This window comes from Trachymyrmex cornetzi, unplaced genomic scaffold (assembly GCF_001594075.2).
Source record: "Trachymyrmex cornetzi isolate Tcor2-1 unplaced genomic scaffold, Tcor1.1 scaffold95, whole genome shotgun sequence".
NCBI lineage: Eukaryota > Metazoa > Arthropoda > Insecta > Hymenoptera > Formicidae > Trachymyrmex > Trachymyrmex cornetzi.
Window position 1 is genome coordinate 171,146 of NW_017300300.1, and position 10,887 is coordinate 182,032.

The 10,887-nt window shown below is 30.3% G+C and overlaps 1 protein-coding gene across 1 annotated transcript in view; it reads right to left on the minus strand.

Annotated features, from left to right (window-relative positions):
* Positions 1-3,330, minus strand: part of LOC108769800 (putative protein kinase C delta type homolog) — a 37,204-nt gene extending 33,874 nt beyond the window's left edge. The window contains exon 1 of the mRNA XM_018521001.1: positions 2,504-3,330. The gene's annotated coding sequence lies outside the window, so the exon portion shown is untranslated. The remainder of the gene's footprint in view (positions 1-2,503) is intronic.
* Positions 3,331-10,887: the final 7,557 nt, after the last annotated feature.

Consider the following 10,887-nt stretch of genomic DNA (forward strand, 5'->3'; position numbering starts at 1 on the left):
CCTGTGTATATATGTATATATATATATATATATATATATATATATATATATATATATTATATACAATATATACATGCATATACATACCATATTCGTAATCATTCGAACTGCGCGCCGAATTGGTTTTCCGGACTTATAAACGCAATTAAACTACTGTAATAATATTACGAATTAAATTAAATTGACAAACAATTTTTTAATAATAATTTGATGCTTAATCAGGCACCATATTAGAAACATGTTAATGTGTTGAAAGATAATGTCTTATTTCTCTCTGCCATATACAATATTAAAAACTATCCTATACCCTTCCTACCTAGAGCGTTTAACTTTCCACACGAAGGGAAGTCTACCCCACCTATCCCCCCTGACTAGGAACGCACAACTTTTCATGCGAAATGAAGTCCACTTTACTTTTCCCTCTGCTTAGGGGCATTCGATTTTTTACGCGAAGGGAGATTTATCCCACCTCCTCCTCCTATTTAGAATCGTTATGCCTAATGCCAATCAGCGAGGCGATATTTACAGTGACGTAAAAAATATCGCCTTGCTGCTCTGCTGCTTGGCGCTTGCTGCGTCCAGTCTGAACTAGGCATTAAGGTGCCTTTTTATACTGACGTTAAACAATAATTTTCAGCACCAAAATAGGTCACGTGATCAAAATTGATGCTTGATATTCGTCAATTTTTATCACATGGCTTATTTTGACGTTGAAAATGAATATCAAGCGTCAGCATGAAAGGGTACCTTTTCATGTTAGACTGTCCACACTGCTAGTGTGATTCATCGTATAAAAAGTCGGTACACCCTCATATAGGGGGGCGGAGAAGTAGTCCTCGTACGCCGATCAGTATATAACAGAAATAAGACATTACCTTTATTAATAACTTTATTAATAACTTTTGAACGATCAGTGACCGCCACCTAAAACCTTTTAAAGTTCACTCAGGGCATTAATGGATGCCCCGATGACCTTGACAATATATGTATTAATCCAAATAATTTGCTTTCTTTCTTTATATAAAGTCGAGTGGTTTTAATTGTATCGGCAAATACAAAACATTGAACAAATACAAAAAATGTTTTGTCGACCTGCGTATTTTATTATAAAAAAAAAAGAAAAAAAAATTTTGATGAGTGATTTTTATACGACGATTATTAACCTTTCATTGGCAATGTACAATCTTTGTTCCTAAAATGGAGCGTCTTTACAGTAGATGTTTTTATTATTCCGGACTTTACAAAAATCTGAAAAAAATCTTGTAAACTACTTGTGAACCTCTAACAAGATTTTAATATGAAGCTCGATTGTATTTTACATATTTTTTACTAATTTAAATGTAAGAGTTATAAAAAAACGTAATATCAGCTAAAAATTTATAACTTTTATATGAGTGAATGAAAAAAATCTTTTTAAACTACAATACTTGAAGATATATACTTCAAAAAATAGTATAATGTTAGCTTCAAAAAGTTGAATTATTTGAGTACCTGGAAATGAAAATTTATATAATTAAAAAATCGAATCCTTTTTTGAGTAAAAAATAATAAAATTAATATATATATTTTATCGGATTAATTATTAAATTCTTTTTGTTTTAACCAAAGTAAATAAAAAAATCCGAAATAAAAATATAGTACAGCACAGCCTATACAATTTGTGTGATGCTCCTTGCTATAGCAATTTGCCGTATATGGCACAATATATAATTTTCCTATTATTTGGCAATGATGAAACAAACCTCTTTTACGTTCCTCTAATTCATCAAGTATTTCTGAAGAAGTTTCTTTTCAAAATTTCAAGTAATGTTATTATATATATTATATATGTATATTTTTTATGTGAAATTGTACGTCCGATATCTTCACAAATATTAATTTATGATAAGCCAAAAAATGATACAAAACACTGAAAAATCTAATAAAATCCTTATGTTCTTATTAAAATTAGCGTCAGAAAGATGTAAAACATAAAAAAACATCAAATTTATTTGCACAAAACTTTACGTGATCTGTAATGCGGATTATTAAGGACACGACTTTTATTCGTCCTTGCAACGAAACTAATAACTTGATATTGATGCTTGTATAAACACAATCTTATAACATTACTAGGGGTGCGTTCCACTTAACGCTCGCGAATATCGTGTGTTCTTGTTTAATATTTGATAAACAAAGCTAAAATGATTCCATAAGCGTTGCGAGCGTTAAGTGGAATGCACCTTAGTTGTACAATTTTTTAGAAGGCAGTACCGAACCCTGCTATGTACCCATTTTCTTAAAATTAACAATAAAAAATTGTGTCTTAAGAGAACAACATTACCGATGAAGGGTTAAGAATCATAGAAAATATTCGCAAAGTGATTACGGGAAAGAAAATGATTGCGGAGCGATATCTCGATGTACAAAACTCGATGACAGCATATAAAAAGATGCGCGCTGTCAAGATGATTCACAATCATTAGGGCAATCGTTCTCCAAAGTAAATCTTCGTTTACATTACCTCAACTGCCAACGGGAATCACATTTCCGGCAAGAAAACATTCCACACCACAAAGTTCTCGTGCATGTAACTTTCTATAAGTTGAACGGTGTGTCTCCGATTTCGAGCTATCACTCGCCACTCGCGAAAAAATGTGACGAAAGTATTATTCCTTTTCTCTTTTCTTCTTTTTTTCTTTCTCTTTCCATAGCTCTAGGCAAGCAAAGGATAATGAATCACGTCGTTACGGTTGGCGTTGTTGCGGTTAGCATTCTCGATTCGGCTCATCACGACGACAAACAGCAACGTTACCAAAAACACGACACGACACCAAGCGGAGAGAAACGCGTTACCACGACGGAACTGACAAAGATCTGATTCGAGCGAGACTCGAGCGAGCGGCACAGCTGGTCTCGGATCTTACATTAGAATTCCTGTGATTTTCCCGGCGGAACCAGCCGACGAGATGTTCGCTATACGCCGTACTTGAGATTACCGTTATCCTCGTCGTCGTCGTCGTAGTGTTTGTGTAGTATTGCATTACCGCACCATCATACTCGACAAATCGGATCCAACGGTTACCAGACAGACGCTGAAATGAACGTAAAAACCAGTTATTGATACCGAAAGCTTTTACAGATTCGTAAGAAGCTTCGCCAATAATCCTACATCTATAACAATCTATAAATATCAGCGTGTTGAATGCTGTCCATCATGGCGCGGCACGATCGCTGCGCCAACTGCGCTAAATATCTCAAGACTTGGTAGCTCCTCGAGTGTATTTTCCAGGCTGGAAAATAGAATCGAGATGTGTAAGCAGTAATAACGTATCTCTCGACGGTGATGCGTTTCGTAAAATATATACGAACGATCTTATACTATCCATCTTGTCTAAAAAAAGGCCTAAGTAATACAAATTATATCGAGTGTCTTTGAACTGACAATATAACTAAGAAAAATGAATTTTTTAAAAATAAATTAATAAAATGAATAATAAAACTTTTATAAGAGATTTTTACTCTTAAAAAATGATTTTCGAAAAATTGGAAAATTATAATAATATTATGGAGAAGACTTTATTACATAAAACTCTATATACAAGGGCAATAAGCCTAGCATGTTGTTAATGCGACAAATATTCTATTTTATTTATTTATTCAAATCAAATCAAATGTCATTATAAATAAATTCCGTATATATCGATTCTCATAGAACCATTTTCAGTGGAAAAGGAAACTTATAAATTTATATGGAATAATGTACAATCGGTCTTGTCTCATTCGTCAGTTGAACGCTTATCAATTATATAAATTGTCGTGATTTTTAGTAACAGAATATCTAACAAGAAGTGGCAATCCACAGGCATGTGGAATGAGTTCTGATGAATTTTTTCATTGTGGTTAAGAGATATGGACTTAGAAATGTTAAAGTTAGCAGATCGACAGAAACAAACAGAATGACTTTATTAGTTTCAAGAAGAGAAAGGGAAGAGAGGGGGGGGAAGGGGGGGGGGAGAGAGAGAGACATGCTGCAATATCTAGGTGTTGTGGAAATTTCGAAAATATTTGAAGTTTTTCATAAAAACCAAGTATAAGACCACTTTTTTAAATCTAAATTATAGCATCAAATCGTTCTCTATCAATAGCGTTACGTAGTGAACAATTTAGTTTTGACAAGAAAATAAAAAATATAAGAGTTTAACAAAGGATGTTTTGTTAAGATCAATTTGTAAAATTTTGTAAATATCGTTCAAATATTGCATTGTGATATATCGCATTATAATATTATTGCAATATCATTCGATGATTGCAATGTGGTATACTGCACTATAATATTACAGCAATATCGTTCAATTTTATTACATTACAGTTTATTGCATTGCAATATTACTGCAACAGTGTTGAAAGTTACAATGCATTTTATCGCAGTGCCACCTTTCTAAGATATGAATAATACTATGTTTTGATTTATTACTAAATAAATATTAAGTATTAAATATAAAAAATTTTAGGAATATATATATAGATTGAACATAACTCAATGGATACAATTAAGCTGTAGTGTCTTATATTTTATTTATATCTATTGCAGTTATATTTAATATACATTTATAATTTTTTATTTCTCCAATATTCAATATTTTTCTCCTGTTCTTAATTTTTTTTATTATGCGAGGCCAAATAATACATCATTGAAATATATATACAAGTCGGTGTATATATTTATATATGTACCAATATTCTTGCCGTTTAAAATACAATATAATAGTAACGAAGGTTTAAAAAAATTAAATAAAACGTTTATTTATATGAATTTTTATCTTAAACAATAATCTTTGAGATATAAGGATTAAAATATGACTATACCTACAGTACGAAATATTGTAGCAATATTTTAATACGCAATATTACTACAGAACATAGAAATACTATCGCAATATTGCAAAATATTAGCATAATATGTAGAAATATTGCCTAATATTATTATAATGTTAGGCAATATTTCTACGTATCATACTAATATTTTGCAATATTGCTATAGTATTTCTATGTAGTACTGTAGTAATATTGCAGTAATATTATATATAGTACAAATATCGCTACAATAACAAATGTTCGCAAAAAATTCATCCCAGAAATATTTCTGCGATATTTCTGCCATATTGCTGCAACATTATGATATTTTACAATAATTAATTCAGTTTTGTTAATTGCTAAGTATTATTGCTTAATATTACACTCTAAAGTACGTATGATAAAGTCATAATAAAAAAACATTCGGAGGCCTAGAAAGCACTCTTACAAAAAGTTGAGAATCTCGGGGAGACACGTCAACTCGATTTGTGTTATTCCTTCTTATAGAACTGCTGGACCGTTTTCTTCTTACGCGTAGCGTGTCCCTTTTGTGGCTGGGCCGTGTACATACTCTTTCAGCACGAAATATTGCAATATTTCAATAATGCACAATATTACAAAAATTGCAGCGATATTACGGCACTATTAAAATTATAATATTTTATTGGAAATATTGCTACAATATTGCAAAATATTGTAATTTTAATTTTGTAACAATATATTGCAATATATTGTACAATTTAATAAATAAGCGCCCCGCCACGAAAGGGATATGCTTCTTGTAAGGAGAAAATGTCCAGAAATTCTATAAGGAGTACGTGAGTAGGCGAGTCTCCTGGAGATTCCCAAACCTTTTTAGATGTGCTTTCTAGGCCCCCGAATATTTTTTGATCATAATTTTATCGTATATACTTCGGAATATAATGCTAAGCAATAATATATTAGCAATTAAGTAATAAAAGTGAAATAATTATTGAAATATTGCATAATTTTAAAGCAACATATAAATAATATTTCTGTAAATATAATCTACTGAATTGTAACACTGCAACAGTAAATTGCAATATTTTCTACAAAATATTTTTCAATACTGGTGTAATATATTCAATAAAATATAAAAAATTCAATATTATATCAATATTGCTGCAATTTTTGTAATATTGCGCATTATTAAAATATTGCAATATTGCTACCATATTTCATACTGTAGGGATAGTTATATTTAAACCCTTATATCTTAAAGACTATTGTTTCAAATAAAAATTCATAAATAAATGTTTTTATTTTATTTTTTTGAACTTTTGTTACTATTATAATATATAGTATTTTGAACGGCGAATGTTGGAAAATCGACTTGTATATACATGGTGCTTGGAAAGTAATGATAAATCTTTCACATAGGGGCAGAATGGACTAAACTGCGAATAAAAGTTCTCTACCATTTTATGGTTTTAGGAACAGTTAATAAGATATTAATTGCTAAAAATTGTCGAAAATTGATCTTCAATAATTTTTTACTCAAATACTATCAACTTTACAGAAAAACTGCAACAGATAAAAATTATTTATTTTCTACTCATAGAAATCTAAGAATTTTTCAGAATTTTTTATCAATTTTTTAGGACATTTTCTTATTTTTACCAACATGAGAAAATAGGGTATTAAAAATTCTGAAAAAGTTTTGAAAAAATTCTCAGAACTTCATGAGAAGAAAATTAATAATTTTTTCTCTTACAGTTTTTCTGTAAAGTTGACATTATTTAAATAAAAAATTATTGAAAATCAATTTTCGGCAATTTTTGGCAATTAATATCTTATTTATTAACTATTGCTAAAATCGTAAAATGATAGAGGACTTTTCTTCTCAGTTTAGTCCATTCTACTCCTATGCGAAAAATTTATCATTACTTTCCAAAGTATATTTTAATGATGTATTATTTTGCCCCGCGTATAATAAAAAAAAATTAAGAACAGGAGAAATAAAAAAATTGTAAATAAATGTTACATCCCCTACAGCACAAAAGTTGCAGCAACAATGCTGCAACATTGCAACAATATTGCACGTTGCAGCAATATTGCAGCGTTATTGCAGCAGTATTGCTGCAAATTCTGTGCTGTATGGGATATAACTGTAATAGATATAAATAAGATATAAGACACAATACAGCTTATTTTTATTCATTGTAAGTTATGTTCAATCTATATTCCTAATTTTGTTACATTTAGTATTTAATATTTATTCAGTAATAAATAAAAACATAGTATTACTCATATCTCAGAAAAATAGCACTGCGATAAAATGCATTATAGTATAATATTTCAACGCTGTTATATTGCAATGCGATAAACTGCAATATAATTGAACGCTGTAATATTGCAGAGCAGTATACCACATTGCAAACATTGAATGATATTGTGGTAATATTACAATGCGATATATCACATTGCAATATTTGAATGATATTGCGGTAATGCTACTTTGCGATATGTCGTATTGCATTATAAAAAAATTTCGTAAATATACACATATAATAGATATAAAAATTACATGATTAGTTCTGTAAATAAAAAAAAATCATGCAATTGTACAGAAATTATGTAATTCCACAAAAATTATGTAAATTTACTTTTAATGTGTAAATGTATCTTATTTTATATGGAAAATTATGTAAATAGCATGATATTTTGAATATTTTCTGTAATTATTTAAATTTTAGTAATATGTAATATAACAGAAATTTTTCGCGTATTGCTGTGAAATGTATAATAATATATAATGCGAAATGTACTGTCATATTATCGTTCCTGTAACTACACATACACATTGTAATTGTACTTTCACAATCTGCTTAGTTACAAATCAAGAAATTATTTTTATTTGTATATTGCAAATTTACAAATGTGTGGACGTTTACAACTATTATAGTAAATCTCAAAATTACCCACTATAATAGTTGTAATTTTACACCAAAGTTTTTTATAGTGTGTAATATTTGGACAACATTGCGATAACACTGCATTGCGATGTATCTTACTGCAATATTTGGATGACATTGTAGCAATATTGCGGAGTGATATATTACATTGTAATATCTCAACAAAATTATTGCAATATTACATGCTGTGTATTATACGATATTATTATTGTATAACAAATCAAACTAACCAAGGCTCCTTATAAATCAAAGAATTGGAAAGAATACGGGCGTTATATAGGAGTCAGGCACAGAAGACGTCGTGCAAATAATACACTTATGAAGCTTGAAACTTCTTTATTCAACAAATGCGCTTACATGGTACATTTTCTAGCCTTCCTCAGAGCAAACACAAACTAACATATATAAAGTAAAAGTTATCCTGTCATGGTGAGCTCCCCTACATCGAGAAGTTAAATGCCAGAATTAAACAAAAAGAAAAATGAAAAAGAAAAGGAAAATGAGAAAGAAGGGAAATATTAAAAATGATTATTATTGTGATATATTACAATGTGATCAGTAGTATTTACATAATATTGCATTGCAAGTTGTAATATCTGTTACTACAATATTGTAATCTCACTGCAATGTTATATGCTGTGTAGGAAGCCAGTAATATATAATTATTCATATACATAACTATTAAAATAGTGCGCTGTAGATCATTACGGACAATCTGATTAGAAAATCAATAATCACTCATTGTCAATCAAAAACTACTAGGGAATGATTATTTTAAATAATCTGATTAGGGAATCATTAATCACTCCATCAAAATTGGGAAATGATTATTGCAAATAATCCGACTAGTGAAATCAATAATCATTCCGTTAAAAACTATTGGGGAGCGATTATTGTGAACAATTTGATTACTGGATAATAAATACTCACTAATAAAGAACGAAGAAACGCTATTAAAATTCAATAGTGATTATTGATTTTCCAATAGTTCATTTCCGTAAGTCCGAATCTACAATAGGGTTTTAAGCCTTAAGCCATAAGTAATGGGCGAATCACAGTCGCTTATTCTTCTCGGATTCAACTGTAATTGGTCAATTTCTTACGGCTTAAGGCTTAAAACACCTATTGTAGATCCGGGGTAAGGGATACATCATGCGCATCATGCGAAACAAAATGCACCTCTAGTGCTTTAATTTATACATATGATAAGTGAACACAAATATGGCGCTGCTCAGTGCTGTCTTCAAACATGGAGGCGAAGTATCGGTAGTCTATTTATAGAAGCCTGTGGCTATTTTATATAATGGCGGAAATAGTGGGAATACATCAAATGACAATCAGTCACATTGGATCCGTGTGAAACACAAATTTCAAACGCACACCACTGATCGAAAATAAAAGCACAGTATTACTGTATTGAAAATAACAACAATATACTAATCCAATTATAAAAATATAAAAACTTTCAGAGCCTCTTTTACCAACTTTTGATTAAATTAATCGATAATCAACTCGCAGAAATACCAACAGCAATTTAATATCAGATCGTTTCCTCTTTCTCTTCCTCTTTTGAGACAAATTGTATTTATAGTTCTCACGTTGGCTGCAGTCGTAATGATTAAATCAACCATGAATTAGCGTTAATTGGAATTAGTAAAAGAGGTATGTAATATCATTAAAACGTAATAGTAGCATTGCATATTTTGTCAATTTTCTTTTCCTATTGTTTATTCAGCCTCTTACACAAATACCCGTGATTGGTATCTTTCTCCTCAAAAACTATCCCTATAGCACGAAATATTACAGCAATGGCTGCGTTCAGCAGAGAAAGCAGCCTTGCAACTGTTGTAAAATTTTTCAATACGATTGGTTTTTATACTTTTAGTCCCTTATAGATCTACACGTATAAACCAATCGTATTGAAAAATTTTACAACAGTTGCAAAGCTGCTCTCTTTGCTGAACGCAGCCAACTCATACAGCACCGAAAGTTTTCAGAAATATATTCCAGAAATATTTTTTAAAAATATTTCTGAAAAGTGAAACATTTCATAAAAATTGTGAAATATGTCTGCAATATTTCTGAGACAGCTCTGGAATAGCAAAAATGTTCGCAATTCTTGCACATGGAACTTTGTTGAAAAATTGCTAAAATGTTACAGAAAGAATCTTTTTGAAATATTACTAAAATGTTGAAAAATTGCTAAAATGTTACAGAAAGAATCTTTTTAAAATATTTTTGAAATTTCGAATCCGGGTTTAAAATTTGAAAATTTAAAATGGCTGAACCAATATAGCTGGAATTTTTAAAGGTTTTCCGATTTTGGTGAATTTTCGTATAAGGATTTGGGGGTTGCTGATTTCGAATCAGGGCTCAAAAACAAGTGAGTGATAAGACAGGTGGTAATGAAGGAGAGGGAGAGAGTAAGGATGGCACAAGGGGGAGTGTGGATAGAAGGAGAATAGTGGAAATGGATTGAAGATAGAGAGGAATTATAAGGAGGGAAAGAGGTGGAGGGAGGGGGTTAAAGAGGGAGAAAGGAATAAGGAAGATGAAACGGAGAAAAAGAAGGGACAGGAGATATTACCAAAAAGATTTCAACTATTTCTAGTTTAAAAATGATATTTAAATGTATGTTTAATTGATACTTAATAATATTTAAATTTATTATGTCAACATAATAAATTTAAATTAAGTATTAATTAAACATATAAATATTTAAATATCTCCTGGTGAAAAAATGTCTGAAAATTTTGCTGTAAATGCCTGAAAACATTTTTCAGAGATTTTCAATAACATTCAGAGACTTTCTCAAGGAAATTCAGGGATTATTAGCGATTTCTCTGAAAATTATTTCCAAGTATATGAAAATCTTTGAATTTCGCTAAAATTCGGAAATTCAGTATGTCTCTGAAGATACAATTTTCTCACATTTCAGAGACTTTCAGCGAATTCGCTGAAAATCATTTCCAAGTGTCTAAAAGTTTCTGAATTTAGTTGAATTTAAAAGATAGAATTTTCTTGAGGCTTTCACGGGTGTTTCCTATATGACAATCTTGTGTTTCGCGGGTTTTCTCCGTGTTCAAATCCATTCTTGGAATGCCAACGTTTCGTG